The sequence below is a fragment of the Anas platyrhynchos genome, chromosome 3 (assembly GCF_047663525.1).
Source record: "Anas platyrhynchos isolate ZD024472 breed Pekin duck chromosome 3, IASCAAS_PekinDuck_T2T, whole genome shotgun sequence".
NCBI classification, from domain to species: domain Eukaryota; kingdom Metazoa; phylum Chordata; class Aves; order Anseriformes; family Anatidae; genus Anas; species Anas platyrhynchos.
In genome coordinates, this window is record NC_092589.1 from 18570300 (window position 1) to 18591869 (window position 21570).

At 38.4% G+C, this 21570-nt stretch overlaps 2 long non-coding RNA genes across 4 annotated transcripts in view; one reads left to right on the forward strand and one right to left on the reverse strand.

The window, feature by feature from the left end:
* The window catches only part of LOC119716387 (uncharacterized), a 22039-nt gene extending 12804 nt beyond the window's left edge, over positions 1-9235 (forward strand). The window contains exons 2-3 of the long non-coding RNA XR_005264312.2: positions 7788-7869; positions 8412-9235. This is a non-coding gene — a long non-coding RNA (uncharacterized lncRNA). The remainder of the gene's footprint in view (positions 1-7787; positions 7870-8411) is intronic.
* Positions 1-21570, reverse strand: part of LOC106014735 (uncharacterized) — a 72000-nt gene that overhangs the window by 19376 nt on the left and 31054 nt on the right. For all 3 annotated transcript variants that reach the window (XR_011808049.1, XR_011808048.1, XR_005264311.2), the window contains exons 5-9: positions 19622-19662; positions 18878-18939; positions 15512-15735; positions 14748-14838; positions 1526-1693 (exon numbers count right to left, since the gene is read on the reverse strand). This is a non-coding gene — a long non-coding RNA (uncharacterized lncRNA). The remainder of the gene's footprint in view (positions 1-1525; positions 1694-14747; positions 14839-15511; positions 15736-18877; positions 18940-19621; positions 19663-21570) is intronic.

Here is a 21570-nt window from a genome sequence, read left to right on the forward strand (position 1 = left end):
TATTCAGAAAGAGGTACTTGTCAAGTTTTGCTGAGACACAGACAATACAATAATTTTAGCAGGACTGCATCTAAAATATCAACTGATATTGAATTAAATAATACCAATGCTAGGAAGACTTTGCTAATTTCTCTGAATTGTGCTTATTAGTGAACTGTCACAGAATGTCCAGGCACTCTTTTTGCTTTAGTTATAGCTTGCAAATTGATTCATTACCTATCAAAAACAAAAGACGCATTCACGTGCTGTACACAACTGCACATACTAAGATGCTCATCAAGAGTAATACTAAGTTGTTCATTAGTAATCTAAAGGCAAAGGGCATGGGTGATACAGAAAGTAGAAGAGACAAATTTTTTATAAAAATTGTGTGTGCATTACATCACGGTGACTGGTTTAATTATGGAGATTATCAGTACTGCCTGCTGGAAATGACTGTCAGTTCCCCGAAAAGTCCATTACTAACTGCTCATATATTTGCTACATGTAACAAATGGCACACAAATCATCTGTTCAAGCTGTTTGTTCCAATCTAACACTTGCTGGTGGCATAGCCTGAAAATACCAAGCATCGTGTGTGATAGAAACTAATCTTTATGTTTTCTTATTTTTATTCTATCTCGGTTTACACTCACGAGAAGGGGGAAGAGACATTTTTAAATGCAAAAGCCTATCACAGAGGTAAGATAAGATAAAATACGTGCACTGGGTTCAATGCAGTTCTTCCGTGACCATGCTCTCTGTGACAGCCTCATTCTATTCTCCTTCCCTCCAAGTTCCTCTCCATACCCCAGGCCCCTGCTTTATTCAGTGCTCAGCTTAATGTCAGAATTTTGTTCATACCCACTGTCTGATTTTCAGATGAACAATTTCCTTTTGGTCTTCTCACAGTATTTATAACTGCATTCCATGCTCTATAAGGAGTTAAAATACCTTCATAAACACCTTGTAGCCATAGGAACAGAGTCACTCCTCTATTAACAGTGGGGCAATTCAAAGTCCAAGAAATGTAGGAAAATAAATAGGCAACCCATATTGTAACTGAGAGCTGTGCCATTTTGGATATTACACACAGCCCAGACACTGTGATATGAATGCTAAAGTTATTTAAAAATAAGGCCCAAACTCTTCAATTTTGTGTAAGCAGAATCACTAAAAAGACTGAGTACACACAAAAGAGTCAGCACACTCCTCTCCTTGCTGACTTAGACCACAGTCAAAACAGTCACTAGGTATATGCTTACACTGCTCTTCTAATACTCCTGTCACTGCCAAGAAGCAAAGTCATTGTGATTCCTTGTGTTAGTACAAAACTTCTGCATGTGACTCTCAGCTTCTGTTTAATCTAGCACAGAGTTTATGCCAAATGACCAAAATGACCATATGTTTATGCCTTTGACCAAAAACAAGTTTTTCCTTATTGCACATACAGGAAAAACAAAATATTGTTAGAGTTTGAATTTCTTAGCTTCCTAGAAGCATCTTCTCGATCACAGGAATGTCAGTGGTGTACAATAGCCATTACCTGAGGCTGACAGGATGTCTTGGGAATTACTCCATATACTAGAGAAATTGGCAAGGAAATCTTGACACGAGGGACATCTCCCACAGACTTCAACCTCTTGATGAGTTCATGTGCTCTGCTTGGTCTTTCAAATCTGAATACTCTGTTATTGGACTCCATCTTAGACATCTAAAAATAAATCTTCTGATGTGGTTTATTCTTTCAAAACAACCTTTCATAACATTAATTTTAAACCAAGACGCTGATACAGTCATTTTGTAGCAATTAATATTATAGTCCTATAGGCAAGAGCTGATGGTCATCCTTTGTTCTTTTCTATGGTGGCACAAATTTGGTGTCACTTTAATTATGCAAGATACATGGTAGTACACGTGAAAGCAAGCTCGAATACTCTAATGGCTTTACATATTATGAAGCAGTTCTGTAAAAATTAAAGATTTGGTATAGAGTTATTTGAAGTGAAAAAACAGAATCAGGGTTTTATGCTCCACAGTTGGCACATGTATGCTATGCAGTAAAGGAACAAATTCACCTGTGGCTTTAAATAAAAGATATAAAAATCTTTTTTTAAACCTCAAACTGTAAGAGTCTCCAAATCAATATGTTCGCTTAACATGCAGTGACCTAGACTTGAAAGGCCACAAGGTAGCACTGAATCATTATCTATTTCAGAGAATTAAGAGAGAAAGAAAAAGTCAAGCCTATTTTTAGCTTTGAAATTTATGGCCATGATATCATCAAGTTAAATGAACATGATCTGATCCAGGAGCTGAAAGGCAAGGATATCTATCCTTTATGCATCTTCAAAAAAAAGTACAAGCCCAGATCTTGGAGCTTTAGGGAAGAAGTTAATCTTACTGAAAGATCTACTAAAGCCTCTGGCAATGAACTTAAATCTTAACAGATCAATTTCTCTTGAAGAAACACAATTCTACTACTTCTCTTATATTTATTGTTAATTTACAGGTAGTACACTGCAGAACAGACAATTTAGGATGGAAGCAAAGTGATTTATCTTTGTGTAATAAGACCATGTGAATCTATACACCCATTAAGAGCTTTTGTATGGCCTAAGAGTTGTAAAGCTAGGCTGCTTTAACTAACTAAAGGTAGTCGAGTCACTGAGAATCTCCCATCCCAGGTCCCCTGGTCTATATGGAAGAAACCACTCTAGCACCTTTCATAAAGATTTGTCTGCGTATCAGGACACCTTTTATAAAGGAAAGCTAATTAAAAGAGGCTTGAGCACAGAGATGACTGGGGTCACTTTGAAATACTGTAGAATAAATCCAAATTCATTTCTCAGGGCAGTCTGGTCTCCTGTACTTTTGCTTCCTCGCCTGGGCAGACAATTTCACCACATTAGTCAATGATAATTTTCTCAGGGAGTTTTAGTTGCAGAAGTATGTTGTTACCTTCTAGATAGCTGCAAGACTAGATTCAACACTTGAATGCAAATACTGATTTCAGCTCTACTTAAAGGGAATCTACTAATTGGGAATTTCTGTGGCTTATTGATTGTACTGACTTATGGACTTGTCTTAAACAATAGCTTCAATAGACAAAGCTTTCTGAAAGTCTTACAAAAGATATTTTTCCCCTTCATTGGCACAGTGCGAACCCCAAATACACTCAAAAAAATTTAAAAATAAAAATAAAAATAAAAATAAAAATAAAAATAAAAATAAAAATAAAAATAAAAATAAAAATAAAAATAAAAATAAAAATAAAAATAAAAATAAAAATAAAAATAAAGGATTGTTTGCTTAGCAGGAGTCTCCATGTTGGCCTTCATCGTGGAAATGCCACACACCAGTAGCAGCAGTGTGGAAGGGCCACCAACCAATTTCATGCATTCTGCTCCAGAATGTTTCAGAACATCTATAATGAACACGGTAACTTAGGAACTATTAGTCAAAAAAAATAAAATAAATAAAATAATAATAATAATAATAATAATAATAATAATAATAATAATAATAATAATAATTGTAATGCCAATGTTATCATAAACTGTGGGAGAATAGGATTAATGTCTCCCTACATTAGATTAAAATTATGCAGAATTTCTTTTTGTTTCTTCCAACATCTGTAGTATGCTACAGTGTTTAGTTTTTCAATAATTAGCACTCCAGCTATCACACATATTGATGATGTTGTTTTTCTAACATCATAGCAATTTATCTCATGTGGCTTTTCTTGTCAGCTTTCACTTCTGTTGGAAGAATTTTTGATTAAATTCCCCAGCAAACTGAATCTTGCTGAACAAGTTTTCCATGCTTGGAGTATTTCTTCCCATTATATACAAGACTTAAATCATTTCCATTGCCTAGCAGACACTTCAATTCATTTATTTTCTGTGACATAATTTTCATGCCCAGACAAACATCCCTGGTTAGTAGGTTTAGAGTCATAACACCACAGCTTTTAATAGTATTTTGCCAGATTATTTGGGACTTTATGTTTCATAAGCATTTGGGCCTCTGAATGGCACTGGCTGCCCATCAGCTGTTATTTTTGTAACAGGCAATGTTTCTAGGCAAGGCAAGGCATTATTAACTTTTTGTGCTCCATTCTTCTGGCTAATCTTTGATCCTCAGTGGCAAATGCTAAGTGTGTCTCCTTAGCCACAGTGTAGTTGTGCAATTTTGTCCTGAGCATGAATTCCATAGAAACGCAGGAACAAGGATGCCAGCACATAGGGTCAACTGAGTGGCTCCGACCATGCATCTGAGCACCATCCATAGTCTTACACATAAAGACAGGACGGATATTGTCTAGTGAGAACAGGCACAAGTGTTCCCTTCATTGTATCTTTTCATGGTCTGCAGTATTTGGCTATATAGATAATTTCTGAGTGCTCTGCTGAAGGAAGTTATAGTTAGGTTACAAAAAATTATTGAGTCACAACTGCTAAAAACTGCTCTCTCTATGGACAAGCAATTGTATGAAATGAAGATGAAAGACCTGCAACAGACTGAGTACTCCTTTATCTCATGCTTTTGCTGTAGAAAAAGAAATTCATGCTAGATTAATGCATCTCTTTTTCTGGAATTGTGCTTGTGTGTCTACATGACAATACCCAAACAAAAAAGACAGCAGGAAAGCCAGTTGTGAGCAAGCTATAGCACAAAGACTTTTTGCTAGGTGTGGTTTTGTCTCCAGATAAAAAAATTATATTTAATCTATAATATAAATTTATATGGCAGCATTTTAAATCTGTTTCAGATGGAAGTAAAATATAATTTCTGGCTGTCTTGGCATTCAGAAGCCCTAAAAACTTCCAGACTGCCTTTAGCTGAGGATGTTTATAGAGAAAATAACTATAGCTTTTACCTCAAATGAGAAAATTAGTTTTCAGTGTAATAGATCAACAATAAAGCAATTTAAGCAATACGACAGTAATAGAGTTTTAGGGGAAAAAGTATAACTAAAACATTTAGAATTCTTAAGTGATACAGCTTTATGAACCTTTTAATAAAACATCTCTATTTTATTCTCCCCCTCCACCAGTAAACATTACATTATTTTCTATCATTTGAAAGCATAACTCTACCAGTTCCACAACAACCTTCTGGAATAAGATGAATGCTGACGTATTTTTAAATACTGATTTAACTTTGGGAAACTGAAGTTTAGTACTAAGTGAAAGAGATCTAATCCTTGTTTAAAAAAAGAGGTGTGTTTTTTTTTTTTTCCTCTCACATCTCGAAAAAAATGAAACTCACCCCTACAATTTATCCTTTCAACATTTCTTATCAGATGCTGAATCCTACTCAGTTCAGAGCAGCAACACCCATTTCAAAGACAGTCTCTATTCAGAGTTGTTTTTCTTTCCAGACACAAGACTGCTGCAACTGTGTTGCAGCTTTACTAATACCGCAAGTTTAATTTCAGCTCATGATTCCTGAATTGCCTTTTTTTCATTATATTCATCATTTTTTTTTCATATTTTTTTCTTCCCCTCTACCTGCAGCGTGATCTTTCAGAATAAACAGTTCACATTGTGGAGTTTGGTGCTTAACCCAAGGCAAGCACAGGGATAGATAGCTCCTTATCTCTGAATGTGACAGCCCCCCAGCCCAGTGCTCCCTCCCAAGAACTCTCTTATTGGAAGGGAGAAGCTGCTGCCACAGTCACATCCCTCTCCATGCTTTACACTCACACACCTGTCCTCCATCTGCCTCTATTATCTACTTGTTTCTCTTGCACTACCCTCCTGTTGCATATTTCTGCCATGCCATACATCCTCATGCATATTTCCAGTCCGCTTCTTATTTATTCACTCATTCATTCATTTATTTACTTTTTGACATTTCCTGTCTGAGAAATGTTTACACTTTCCTTTATTGTTTCTTTCATTATTACTTGTCCAATAGCCCCAATTAGATGGTCCCTGTTCTACGGAGTTCATTCACTTAACAAACAGCTGATATATAAGTACACACAGTGTTGGTCTATCCTTCAAGTTAAATATCCATTAGGCTATTACTGCTCACGATAAAGTGTGCAGATGTGTCCTGGTGTCTGTGTCTATACAACCTTCCACACCCATATGTAAACCTCTCAGTTAAACATAACATTGGATTTCCATATCCATTACTATCAAAGACGTTTGGTTTTGATACCTATTTTGTATTTCAAAAAATTTAAGTATTTACCCTGACAAACTAACTTAAGGCAGAACAAGATCTCTCTCGTCCTTTGGATCTTAGTTTTGAGCTACTGCAGAACTGGCCACAGACCTTTTTGTGAGTCTGAACTTCACGACCCTGATTTGAAAAGTCATTGCTTTCCTAGAATAATTTTGATTGTTTATGTTAGGGGATTTTGTTTCTACAACTCTGTAAAGTATAGTGCTAAGTCTCAGCAGGAAGTGTGAAGACATGCCACCTCCACACGCGTGAAGTACCAAATGTGTGTTCTTCAAACACATCAACAAGCTCAGGAGACAGCTGCAGAGAACTGGATCGCAGAACACAGCCAGGCTAAATGAACAGCCACTGTCCTGATACCAGTTCTTCATCAGCTGACGAAGGCAACCTAAGCCTACTATATCCAGTTTTAACTGCAAATCAGACATGAGAAATTTAACTCAGGCAAGCTAAAAATGGCACTATATGCTCATTCTTTATCATGATCTCCAATCTGTTCCTCCAGCAAAGCCTTGGAAATATTTCTTTCATTACTATATTAAGCCAAGAAGATGATATGTGCAGGCTCATGAGTCTATACAAACGCTTTTTTCTAAAATGACAAGCTTTCTGCAATCTTTTTCTAAAATGACATTTTTGACAGTATCCTGGGTACCAGAAGAAAACAATGTGTCTGCGTAGGCCACACACAGTTTTTGAGAAAAGTAGAATTCCCTACGTCAGTGCCATCTTTGATATTTTCCCGAGGCTTTAGGATTAATTATAGCCAACCTTGCAATGAAACAGTCTCTGTCTTGGCTTTGCCATATTTAAATGTTCCAGAAAGCTGCAAGATGTAGTAAGGCTCCTCAGTGTCTCCCACAAGGTCAACTGTATTTTCCACCATGCATAAAAGTGAAGAAAAGCCTTAATAAACTGACATCATCCTGCTAGGATCAAACCCAGCCGCAGGTGCATGCCTCCCTAAGACATACACAATTCTGACCTCATTTGCCATAGTCAGTGTTATCCCGTGCACAGGATTATGAACTTGCTGGTACAATGAATGAGGGAGGACAGAGGACACAGAGAGGACAGAGGACACAGCACAGAGGACATTTAGGCACATCCACACTACAAATTGCTCCAGTGCTACTCTCCGGAAATGTTTGCTCTGCAGGGGTCTCCTCCAGACTCCTGTTTTGTACTCCCCCCGCCGTGCTGCAGCTACTGCTGGGGTGGGGGTGCGGGTGCCTCTGCACTGATGAGCTGGCGGGGGTGGGAGCTGTGCTTCCTATTTTAGAATGGTCTTCAAGTGTAGTCCTACATCCATCTTAAACATATTTGTCTAGACCAAGGACACCACTGTTCCCCTGAGAGATTGGCAAAAAGCCCTCCCTGAGCACACTGCCCGGAGGAGCACAGACAGAGGCTCAGCTACGCTCAGTCCCTGCTAGAGCCCTGGGCAAGACTAAAGGCTCATCCCCATTCTTAACACTAGACATCATACTGAATTTAAAATCCACACAGAGGAAGCCGTCTTGAAGCAGAGGACTTTTATTAACACCACTTTCATTACTGCCATTTCTCCGACTTTTCAGATAGCTTAAGATGTGATTTTCTTTCAGGCTGCTTCCTCACCTAATGGCCTCAGTCCATTCACCAGACACCTGAGGACTGCAGAGAAGCTCTCTCAACACCATTGACAATGTGAGTGACACTCCATCTGATGCTAATACTCTGAAGGTCCTGCTAAAGGGCACCACAGCAGCATACTCTGTGCACCACATTGCCAGCCCAATGGACTAAGAGCACGGCTTTAGAAAACCACTGCAGCACCAAAGGTGATGGGACATTTGCTGCTTGGCTTACCTATCCCCTGGTTCTAACGGAAAGCAGGGTTTCAGCTCCTGCTTTCAAGACCACTAATGATAAAGCACTTCACTGAAGCAGTTAGCTTCACTGCTGGGCACCAGTCTTTCATGCCAGCTACAACAAATCATTTACCTGCCTACAGCCAAGGCAATAATGGGTCTGTCTGATAATTCCTTTGTAGCTGTTCAAGCATGCTTGTACAACAACACATCATAAATCAGAATTAAACATCTTAAAATTGAGTTTCTCTAAAACAAGAGCTTTTTGAAAATTACATTCCTAATATAATAAACCATGGGAGTGCTCTTTCTTATGCCTGAGGAAAAAAAGTCCCTTTTCCTTATTTTTCTTCCTTTCTTTTTTTTTTTTTTTTGTAGATAGATGGAGAGGATACATGTTGTGTGACAGTAATACGGGACACCAGAGTTTATTTGTAGTCAGAAGAGACTTAAAGAGGTATTTGTTTTCCTCAGGAAGAGACGGTGTTTATTAAATAATAAATAACTTTGCTAATGCATCAAGATGGTGTTATATATAGCTTTCTATGCTGATCCAAATCAATTGACAGTGAAGCCTGCTTGTTCTCCTCAAGACAGAATTACTCAAGCAGGATCAGGCTAGACAGCAAACCATTACACAAACCATATCCTTCAGAAAACTCATTTCAAAAAGCAGTATATGATGGGAGAGGATGCTAAGAGTTACCTTGAATTTCTGAGCAACTGGAGGCACAGGATAGCGAAGTTTAAACACTGGTTGCCTGTATCAATAGCTCTCCAGAGCCTCAGGGTACTCCCAAATCTGCAGACCCATGAAATTAAACTAGAAATTTATGGCATTTCTCTGTTTCCCTTCCTCAAGTGTTCATGAGATACTGAAAGCTAGACAGCAAAGCAAACAGGGACATAACTGCTTACCACCATGTGCTGCAGTCATTTTTTAGGCATTTCAAGTGCAGATTAAGGTAAATTAACTTTTGAAAAATGCTTATGCTTATTTTTAAAGATGTTAAATTATTGTCAGCGAAGCTGCAGAATGCTATGAGCATCTTCACATAGGTAACAGGGATGTTTCAGATCACTTTAATAACCAGTTGATAATTTTCAAAATATTTCAAAAAAGAAATGATGGGACAGAAAATTATTTATAAAACAACTGGTGACGTGATTAACTTTTCCTATTTTATGTTCCCACAGCTGCTCAAAGAACAGAAAATAATTCTTTTAAGACTAACCTGTCAAAAGTAGTTTTCCAGCATATCCAATTTCTTTAAAATGTTATTAGCAAAAATAGTCCTTTAAAGTTCTGGTTTTCAAAGTAAGAAAAAAGGATAAACACAGCACTTAAAGCTTATTCTGATAACACTGCATACATTTGTATTTACATGTTCATAGGCCTGCTACACGTCCTTCCTCAACACACTGAAAAATTGTGACATTTGGTGTGTATGTGTGAGTGGTTGTTTGTTTTTTTTTTTTGGCTAACTAGCTGACCACAAAGGCAGTTTTTACCAAACCAGCTTGTACCCTGCCATTCCAGGTTTTATGTGTCTGTTCTGTGGCACTGGCTTGGTCCCCAGTCCCTCAAAATAGCCTCAGCAGGTCTGGCAGCCCAACCCATGTGTGCCTGACCACCTGCTCCCTCCCCTTTTCTGTCCTAAGCCTCCTTCTAGGAGCAAGTCTTGTATCTCAGAGGTGGCCTGGTGATGCACAAGTATTAGAAGGGATCATAGTAAAAATGGCAAAGAAATTTCATCAGTCCTAGTTTACCTCTGCTGTTTCAGCATCCATGTAACTGGAAGGACCCCAGGCAATCAAACTCAAAGTGTTGCAAGTGACTTCAGTGGCACAAGGAGCTCCAGCTCATTTTCAGGCCAAATGCATTACAAATAAACCCACAGAATGAGGGAAAAAATATATATATATATTTTTTTTCTGAAAGAAATCAGAATGAGGTCCTAGAATTTCCTGCCAAAATAGAATAAATTAATTTGTGAAATATCAGCGCTGGCACTGCAGGACCTCACCCAAGAGCAAATAATTGCTGAATAAAACAAGGAACCTGAGGGTGATGATGACAGGGCAAGGGTTGTCTGTGGAGGGGAGAAGCTGTTGGGAGACATCTGCCCCTTGGTGAGCCTGATAGCCTGACCAGATCATTGGGCTGGCAGCTGGGGAATGCAGGGCATCCTCTCTCCAAAACACCTGCACCATCAGGACTGCTCTGGCACTGGAAACCTTACAGGACAGGGCTCAAAGCACTGAGGACACTTGGTACAGTTTGTCCTGACTTTCTGCTTGTAACCTCCTGTTTCTGCTGAAAGTTTTGCTGGATTGTTGTTGCCCACGGACAGGATAGTCCTTCAGAGCTTCTAACTGGCTGATGTTAGATATGTGCCTCCACACAAGTCACCCCATGGCATCACGGGTGGCAGTGGCACTGCACCACATTGCATTTGGGAAATGGAGTCATAATTCCAGTGAATGTAGGCAGCCTGAAGCTTGATTCTGGGGAGATGTGTTCATTTTATTCCACACCTACGCTTCACTCTGGGTAAAGGAGGTGCAGACACGTACCTTCTCTGTACTCGTGCTCACTCTTTTTTGGTCTAGGGCTTTTCAATATAATGTCTTTATGACTTTTTATTCAGCTTGTGATTTTTGACTCTAGGTAGCAGCACATCGCCTGCAGATTTTCATTTTACAGTTATTGTCTACAAACTACCACCTTAAATCCTGCAGTAAAACATAATTTTTCCTCATGCTGTACAAAGGAATGATTGCTTCCCCCACAGCATTACCAGCCATTGGTTTACTACAAACCTTCTAACTGCTTCTTTACTAAGGAACCTATTAATTAAGGTAGTTAAAGAAACACAGTATCTATGTGAATGGTTTATTTTACTTAAATTAGGCACACGTTGGCATATCTTCTTAAGGAGAATTAGCCACTGGTATAAAACTTTGGGTCAGTAGATTTGCATCTCATGCAGGTATTGCAGCACAGGCAGAACATTGTGCTCCTGAGTTTGAAAACCAATGTTTAAATCAGCCACATCAGAAAAGGCAGTGGGAAATCTGACTCAGTGGGTTAAAAATGTAACTAAGCTAAGGGATTTTGGAAACAATGATTTATATATGGCGTAACTAGACTTCAGTCAAGACAAGACATATTTACTTTACCTCAATACTGGATGTCTTTGTTGTTATACCAAATTACTTATTTTCATGCATAAATGATATATCATTTTCTTCTGTTACTTTGAATCTAGCATTAGCAAGAACAACGAACAGCTGGCAAAACAACATTATCCAGAGTTGAAGTCTGTACCTTCTTCCTCAGCCCGAATTCATTTCAGTCAGGGAATGAATCCCAATAATCAAACAGCTTGTTGTGAAAGTCATCCTGTATTGCAATAATTAATCAACAGCACACATATATGTGTATGTCTGTATGTAGTTAAATAGAGAGATGTATTTAGATAGACAGTAAAAATAAATAAATTTGTTATTAAAAAAAAAAAAGCACCTCCTCATTCCCAATTACCTGAAGTTACCGTGGACTCTATCATTAGAAATAAGGGCAAGGAGCATCACTGAGGGAGGCCCCAAAGAACTAATTGCAGGCACATATGTTCTGATACAAGACTGCAAATGTAAGCCATTAATTTTTAAACACATGAAAAAGCATGACAGGCTATTAAGTCTCTCAGTACAGAGGAACCCAAAGCATTTTTGTTTAAATTCTGGCAGTAAATGTTTGCAGAGAAAGAAACATTTTACTGCTTCACTGAACAGCTTGTATTTCCTGAACACATTGAAAATGAAAAATTCATCACGTGAGGCTACAGAAAAAAGCCACAGACAAGAAGCTCAGTTCAGGAAACAGAATGGGAGCCATGTAACAGAATAGGAAACCATTTGGAAAAAAGGTATTTTTGTGTATGCTATAGGAGTGTGTACATACACATAAAAATACATTTAGAAAAATGAGCTGTAAATTAATCATAAATGATTCCTAATCATAACACAATTTCTTACTTAGTCAGACTTAAATGAAGATAAATCTAGGAGAGCATGGGCATGAATTCTATTTATAAACCATCACACGCTTTAGCCAATTAGAAAACGAGCTCTTTGAGCACTGATTTCTAGGGAGTTGCAGCTGGTCAAAAAGTTTTACTTGAGTGAAGGATGTTTTAGTTGGGAAAATAGACGCACTACAAAACACCCAGCCCGTAAGCTACAAATAACCAAATCTCTTTAATTCAGACACATGGCTATGAACAGCTGAGAACAGGATAACTCTTAATTGCAAATAAAGCCATTCAGATTATAGATCTGCTTCCATACAACAGGTAAATGTAGCCTAAGTCTCTTTGAATGTCTTTTTTTTATGATTAAACCTCACCACTAGCATTGAGCTCCACAAACTAGCATCAGAATTGCTCCTTTCACCATGTGTCTGGCCAAGCTGGTCAGCAGATGATATCCCTGACACTAGCATCCCATTTCCTCTGCCTCCCACCCAGTGCCAAGTCCTTGCAGTAACACTGAATGCACATTTGTTTGTAGGGAGTAAGTATGTGTGCTAGTTCATTTAGCATTAAGCAAATAGGATCATTTATAATTAATTGGCTGCAATTTGCTGAATTCTAACATGACAAAAATCAAAAGATTTTATTCAGAAAAGCAGGGGAGGGTGGCACTGTGAAACAAAAGCTCTCAGCCAAAAGCCAGGGAATGCTGTAACAAACTGGACTGGACTGAGACACCTCCTGAGCTAACTCCTCCTTCTGCAAACATGTTAGAAAATTCATCATTAAAAGTTTTGCATGTACTTTTAGGACCTCTGCCACCTGCTGAGGGTATTTAAAGCAGTAAAATACTCATACAATATTTAGTATGGACCAAGCCAGCCAAATTGTGATGGTCTGTTCCCAGGAAGTATGTATATATACATCCCTTAAATTGCTATTAAAATGAAAATGCAATAAAATGAAATTAATAATGAGCTCTGAGATACTAGAGTAAAATGGATTTTATAATGGGAAAGACAGATGCAGTAGGAGAGGCAAGTCAAACAAGCTGCCTAACAGGAAACTAGCAGACCTCTAACCTTCCAAAACTTACATGAAAAGCTGAGGTTATTAGGTCTGGATTTAATGAGAAAACTGAAAATACTGTAAGGAACTGTAGCTGAAACATAGCAAATGGACAGTACTGTAGTAGCATGAGATCTAGAGTCTGACGGAACTTATAATGAAGTTTGCACATTCCTGTCAATGGTACTATGACTGCAGCTCGCATTTCCATCCAGAGGTGACATCTCAGAGTAGCACACCAGAAAACAGGAAGGAGTGGAGGTTAAATCACAGCACAGTGACCTCAGATTATCGTACATGCAAGCCATGTGTTCTGCCAGCCCTGACAGTGCCGAGGTGAGTAGCATGCCAACGGGAGGAAAAGGTATTTGAGAGTGGAAATGGGAACATATGGAAACAAATTGCCGTGGAAGAGCAGAGACCTGACGGTCACAAAGATGTGAGCTCTTCTCTGCATTGTACAATTTATTTATTTTTTTTAAGTTCGTTTCACCAGCTTCCCTTGGGTTGGGGAATAAAACTGCTGTGTAGCCATTTGTTTCAATTAGTCATTTCCTTCCTCATTTTTCTTCAGGCCCTCCAGTGATTTTTCAACAGGCAAATCTCTATTATGAGAACACCGCCTTCATATACATACAGCTAATACCCTATTTGCTGAATAAGCAAATAAGTGTTTCAAGAGGCACTGAGTTAGCAATTTCCAGTAACACATGCAAATTTTGAAGCCTAAGGTATTCTGATTCTTACAAGCAAAGTTAAGTTTTCATTTTCAAGCATAGCCCTAAGTATTCCTCATGAATAGGAAGCGGAGCATAAAAAAAGCTCTAGAGTGGGTAGCAAAAACATTGAACTGAGCACTTCAAAGATGTCACCTTTTTAGTACAGCCAAAGATAATACATGGTTTCATTTTAAAACAAGTTACTGGGATTTTTTTTTACATAACCCCAATTTGAAAACATGCTTTGCCCTCACTTTCTGATGTATTTTAAATTCTACATTAATTCTAGTACAGCACTGATTTTATTTTTTCAGTTAAAAGAAAAGCAGTACCTTGCTGCTCAGATACGCCAGATCTTTGACAAGTGAAGTTCATGAGTCACAGAGCTCATGGGAAGTAAGGGCAGGGGAACTGTGAGGCAAATGTGCAGAGATATACAAGCAAATGGCCAGCATGACAGATCAATCCACTAACTCCATTGTAGGCAAAGTGCAAAACAAGCTCTTGGCTCGCTTGAAGGTGCAGTCTCAGCTGGGCAGTCTTACTTTTACCTGCAGTGGGCTTGTTGGAGAAGTGGGTTAGGATGCCAATAGAGTAGAAAAGCATCATTGAAAAAATGAGAACTTCCATATTGTCTCCAGTTAAATAATTTTGCAGCCACAGTGCCACATGTCCTGTTGTCTTCCTCACATAAAGACTTCAGGAATGTTAAAAAATGCTTTATATTTTTTTCTGTTATAGTTTTCACAAACACTTTCTTCTCATTTCACATTAAATATCATGACTGTGCGCAAGGCACTTTCAGGGTTTGAATACAGATGCATATCCTTGCATACCCATATATTCACAAAAATATATGTATGTAATGAACATTAGGAAAACATCTTTACCTGCATTACATGCCCATATCAACTTAAGATTCAAATCTGTGTCGTTTGGGGATGAAGACTTTTCTTTTAAATGAAGCAATATTTGCTTCACCTAGAAGAAAACACAAAATAAAGGCTTACGTGATTTTAAACATTTTCAGTTACAGTCTGTCTAAGCTAATCTATAAGGAGAAAAGTCTTAACCTTATCCCATTTGAAATGGATAAAATACTAAACCTTATATAGGAGGGATTATCTGGAAAGTCCTGCATCACCACTCATAAGTGACGAAAGGAAGTGTTGCAGATGAGTGATTTAATGGCTACATTGCATAACATTTAATAAAGCTGCTTCCCCATGAATAATTTGTGTGTCTTTTTGGGAAACATGGACAGCTGGAAAACTACTTTGTGATCAACCAGTTCCTGTCCTTACTGATGACAGTATTTAACGTTTAAAAACTGCGCTGCACATCAGAAATGGAAAACATAGAGGCCATTTCTGATGTAGCTGTACACACTCATTCTCCCCTCCTGCCACTCATTCTAATGGCAAGGATGGGTTTCTGCAGAATGCATTTCAGTGCACTTTTGGAAGTTAGATTAAATATTTTTGATGGTATCATTTTTTGCATAGTAAATCCTAGACATGCAGAGACAGCCTAATTAGTATCACTCTTCTACAAGCATTGTCAGAAATATTATATATATATATTTGCAGAATTTGGGAACAGAAGGAACATGGATGGACTCTTGGCTGTTATCTTTTAAAATATCCTTACTCACTTGGAAGCAGAGCAAACACAGGAAACCATTAGGGTAAGATGACTTAGAGGTTCAGAGTACCACTTTACAAGGATCAGTTGTGTTGTCAAGTTCATCTCCAAGCAGCTTCATAGCTACACTGAATGACACAGTAGCTGAGTTCAGTCTCTCCCAGGATTTGTGTTACTTACACAAGGCACTCGTGTTCTCAGCTCTTAACATGAGCTGGGTTTCATTTTGCTGCACTGCAACACAGAGAAAACACAACTCTCACGATGAGTGACAGCTGTAATTTATGTCCTTTATCCTTTTTGCCTACAGAAATGTGTGCCAATTAAATGCTGAGTACCAGTGAATGAAACCGTCACAAAATTATCATTATTTAAATGGCATTTATTTAAATTGATAATTAACTGTCAATCAATTAATTAATTGATAATCTTATTCAATTGAGGGTTTTTGTTGTTGTTGTTGTTGGTTGGTTGGTTTGTTTGTTTTGGTAGAAATGTGAATTAAGTTGCAACATTTTTGACCATATTGGCAGCTGAGGCAGACTGTTTGGCCAGAATGCAAACCAGCTGAGAGGAAACTTTTGTAGTCTAGTCCTCAACACCTAATGCACTCCTGGACTTTGCTCTTGCACCAGCCTTTGCAAAGCAATGCTGCACAACACTGGTGGGAGAGTTGATGCTCTCCAGCACTTCTCACTTGGCCAAGCTGTGTGCGTCTTCAAAATCTTGAGTCAATCCAAAGGCTGTGACTCAGCAACATAAAAAATTGTGAGGCATAAACAGACTATGTTACCTTCACCTGCTGATGGAGGAGGTAACCAGTGTGCTGCACTCTCCGCATGGGCGGATAGGATATATATAAATATGAAGCACCTATCATCCTACTGATGAACCACTGGAACCACTCTGATGGCAGGGGTAAGAGCAGGATACCCGTCAGTACCTCAACACTTCTGCTTCCAACCAATTTTAAATAACTAAATGAACCAACCAAGACTTTGCTGCCAGCCTGGCTGGCTGTTGTTTAACACTCCTACTTCATGAAGGTAGGAGGGAGACCTACTGTGAATAACAACAATTGGCACTGTGACTTCTCCAGCTGTGCTATTGAACAATGCAAGCATCACAGAAGGCAAGGGGGACATGAGGTCTCGGACCCGATACCAGTCAATATGTCTCAGAGGCAGGGAGCTCCCATTAGCAGAGAACAAGCTAACTCTGTGCATGAAGCTCTCACCTTCTGTGCTTAATGCTGAGTCAGTGAGCTCTCTGGACTCTTCCAAAGTTTCAAAAGATTACCAGACAGATATACAAGTCAGTTATGAATGTATCGTGTCAGCTGGGGAGGGGTTTAGAATGGGTAAAACACAGAGAGAAAGGCATCTTACATTTCCAGCACTGCAAAGAATGCAGTAAGTCACTGGACGTTTTCAAAAGTTTTATCTGGCTTATGTCCCATCTTTAGTACATCATCAAAATGAGTGTTGGCTGGCAAAGGGTTAGCCTTTAGGAAGGGAGAATCCAGGCCAGCAGCTTATATTTAGAAGCGGTTAGGGAGCTGTTATCTACATTAATATCTCTCAGCAGTATGCCTACCAGTTTTCTGGGCTGTTTCAAACACAAATAACCCTCTCAATTGCTGCTATAATTTTCTTCTGTAATTCACTTGCATAAGGTCAGCACCTGTTCAGGTTTTGATGTGGTACCACTGTGGTCTATAAGAGCCAAAAGCATCAACACCCTCTGTCCATTTCAGTGATGAATGTAAAGATTAATGATGCCTCTCAATCTTTACTACATTTTATTATGTTGCGAAAACTACTTTATTACTAAGTGATTGCCTACAATATGGGAAAAATACCGTACTGAATCTTATATACAAAATCTGTGTTGCTTACTAGAAAGCTCAATGTTCCACTTGGATTTTGATTGAAAATAATGCATGCTGAGAAAACCTAGAGACTATTTATGTATCATAGAGGCTAGCAGATGGAAATGGCAGTATAAAGCAGAAGCAAAAGCCCTGAAGATGGTACAGTCTATTACAGCCAAGCAAGTCACTGATTTTAGGCTGTGGCCCTACAAAATTCTAGGTCCAGTTCTGCTACTACATATATCTGAAGACCTGAAGAAAATCAAGTCTGTCTGCTTGTGCTTTCCACTTTCACATTTCATCAGTCCTTAGACACTTATACGGTAACTCCCTGGGGGTTAATCTGCATTATGGCAAAGCAACAGCTAAAACCACATCAGAAAGATTTATTTCTTATAGTTTAGGAACGAGCGTTCTGGCTAAAGATTTTGTTGTAATAATACAAGAGAAAGTGAAGAAAATAAAGGACATTTTACAACTTTCTATGCCATTGCATCTCATAGTAGAGAAATATGTTTAAGAATATACCCCCTCAAAAAAAAGTGAATTAGTACAGTCCCATATTTTATAAAAATATGTTTTGGAAAATGTATACATTGTAGGCTATTTGTTAATAAAATGCATTATTGAATAATAAAATATAAATATAGTAACATAAATATAACCATATCAACATAAATCTAAAATAACGATAAAATGTTATTTAATGAACTATGAAACGTTCATATAAAGCTACTATGGTACAAATGTTTTTACAAACCAATTTTGTTTTGTGCACATGATGTCTAGAGAGAAGACTGAAATTCTGCTTTAAGGACAATAAATCACTTAGAAACATACGTACGTAACACTGTACTTATGGTATTTCTAGGACATCCTATAGTTTTTGTTTGTTTGTTCTGCTATGAGAACATTTCACATCATAAAAGAGAGTACTTTAAGTCACTGACCACTCAGATGGTTAGTCAGAGTCTAGAAGGTAACTTAGCACATCTTGCTTTAAATCTCCTTTGTTATGCAGTAATTCAGAAAATAGATGTGCTTCCTGCAAGAGGTCCCAAATTGCAGTTGATAGGACACACTCCACGTGCTGCCTGTGCTTCACACCTGAGAACAGTTTGGTCAACGCACTGAATCTCTGAGGAACACAATGTCAGCACCACCTCACTATATTGTCCTCATTAGGTAACAGCCATGAGACACACATTGCATGGGACAGGGAACAAGCTGAGAAGCCTGCCTTGCTTTCTATGGCTTTGTGCCCTAACATAGTTTATTTAAAGTTTAGTTACAAGCGGAGAATATGTTACTAGTGGGAAATTGTAGTGTTAGACCCATTTCTGGTCAAACAGTAAAAGCAGCTCCTCAGACAGTAGGACACCTCCATCTGAAAGATGCACACTTTGATAGGGGCATGGTATTCATCTTCAGAAAATATGGGTTTACAAGACAATGTAATTTAGGAAGAGATGCAGATGAGTCAAAATGAAAGTGTAAACAAACCTCGTTTAGGAGAAGGAAATCTTCAGGTACAAATTCCATTTTAAGGTCAACTTTCTATCTTTCTGTGGAAAAAAAAAAGCAAAAAAAAAAGCCTCTAAAGTAAGGGAATGCCAAACATTGGTACAGTTTTTCTTATTGAAAATGTTTTCTTCTCCAAACACTTCTAAGACTTCAAACCTCATGTAATGACATTAATGGATAAAAAAGATTCACCAGAAAATGCTGATTATTCTAATGTAATTCAAGTTTCTTTGGATGACATAAGCCTTTTAAGGTTGTTCTGAGCTACATACTTGTAATTCCTAATACCCCAGCAGGAGGAGTGAGAAGGTTAATGTATGCTCAAGTAATGTCAATTCACATTATGACTAATACAAGTAACCCACACAGAATAATTGTATTAACTGGAAAGTTCATTTTGTAATAGCCCTCAAGCAACTTCCTTGGGAAATTCAGACTAGCTAGTCACCTATATAAGAGCCATTAAAAAAGGAAAATAACTTCTTAAATGGCCATGTAAGAAACAAAATTATAAGTCTTGTGGGAAGTGGACTGAATAAATTTAAAAGATGCTCTGAGAAATCTGACATTTTCAAAGGCAATTACATATGCTACACAGGTTTATTAAAATTGATTGTATATTCAAGAGCTGTATGCACCACCAAGATCAGCAACACAAAGGGAAGAGCTCCCTTTGAATATACTAACTCCTTAAGGAGCTGTTTTGCTTCTTTCATCACTCACCATGGCACATTCTGTTCCTTTATTTGTCTGTCTGCTTCTTCCTACAGAAAGAGTAGAAAGAACAAAAGAAATGAGAACGTATCATGCAGATGCATCATTTCTTGCTTCTTGGCCATACAGTCTCCTCTCTCTTTTGCCAATACTTTCAGGATGGCCATGTTCCTGTCCCCATGAAAATTTGCATTGTTGCTATTTTCCTTCCACTTCCTTCTCTTTGGAAATGCCAGCCTTCTGGTTGTCCCTATTGTCTCTCCTTGAGCAAGACTGGCACTGCAGGTCTTAATGATGGCTACCTATGCACCACAGAAACATCTTTTGTGTCAATTCCATGGTAAGCTTATCAATACCCAGTAAAAGCAGCTGTATCAAAAGTTAGGCAAAGTGGCAAGCACAGTAGACTGTTGGACCTCTTGGAAACCTTAAGAAATGGTCTATAGGGAGAACAGCTGTTAGGCTCAGTCTAACAAGCAATCTCACTGTTCTGAGTACCTCCACACCTTGAATACCATGTTCAGTTTTGGGACCCTCCCTACAAGAACATCGAGGCCCTGGAGCATGTCCAGGGAAGAGCAATGAAGCTGGTGTGGGGACTAGAAAACAAGTCTTAAGGGAACAGCTGAGGGAAGTGGGGTTGTTTAGCCTAGAGAAGAGAAGGCTCAGGGGAGACCTTACTGCATTGTATAATTACCTTAAAGGAGGCAAGACATGGATTGGGCTCTTCTCCCAGGCACCAAATTGTAAGACAAGGGAAAATGGCCTCAGGCTGCACCAGGGGAAGTTTAGGTTAGATATTAGGAAAAATTTCTTTACTGAAAGAGTTTTGGGGCATTGGAACAGGTTGCCCAGGGAAGTGGCTGAGTCACCATCCCTGAAGTCTTTGAGAAACGTGTAGATGTAGGACTTAGTAACACAGCTTAGTGGTCAACTTCAGTACTAGGTTAAAGGTTGGACTAGATGATCTTAGAGGTCTTTTCCAACCTGAATTATTCTATTATCCTGTGATCATGTCACAGATAAAGCTTTCTCTGATACAACCTTAAATACTGGCCTGGCCACTGGTGTATTTCTGGGACTGAACGTTCAATGGGCCTGCAGGCAGCTTCAAGTATTATTCCACACTAAAACATTTTCCAATGATTTTTGGAAACAGGTCTTCACCGTGGGCACAATAAAAATAACTTGTTAATGGACATACATTAAAAATAAGGTGTTATTTTAAAAAAAATCAGAAATATTAATATCTAATCTTAATAGTAACATTAAACTGAATTCTGCACCAATGAGCATCACCAGAAGGCACTGGCCAGAAGCGACATCAGCTTATTTCTTTGTTCTGGGCAACTTATAGATACATAATATTTACAAAACTAATGATTCTTTACTTATACAAAACCCTAGTTTCCTCCAAATTAACTTTAAGACCTATAGAAAACTTCCATACCCATGTGAAAACAAAGAGTGAAGGCCACAGCTAAGGGAACACCCTTCCTAACACCACAACCTGAACAAAAGGTGACCCCCAAGCTTCAGCCATGCCAAAAGCTCCAAACTGTAGTCTTCTCAGATAAATGAAATGTCCTGGAAAATAAACCTGAAGACACGAAGCCAAAACGACCAAGATAATTTCCCAACATTCAGACTACCTTCAGCCAGCAAATAGAATAGAAACCCTCATGCTTACAGTTTATAAAATTGTTTTGTGACTCACACACCATGCACACACAAAGAAAACCATGCAAAAAGCAACACTAAAAAAAAAACTTCAAAAATATTCAGTTATCAACCTTGTAAGTACCTCTTTAATTTCTTCAGTTCATTTTCCACAAGATTTATAATTTTGTTTCTTAAATGGACATTTTAGAAGGTATTTTCCATTTTTAATGACTCAGATAGGAGGCCCTAGTCAGTCTGAATTTCCCAAGGAAGTTGCTTGAGGACCTGTGGTGGTT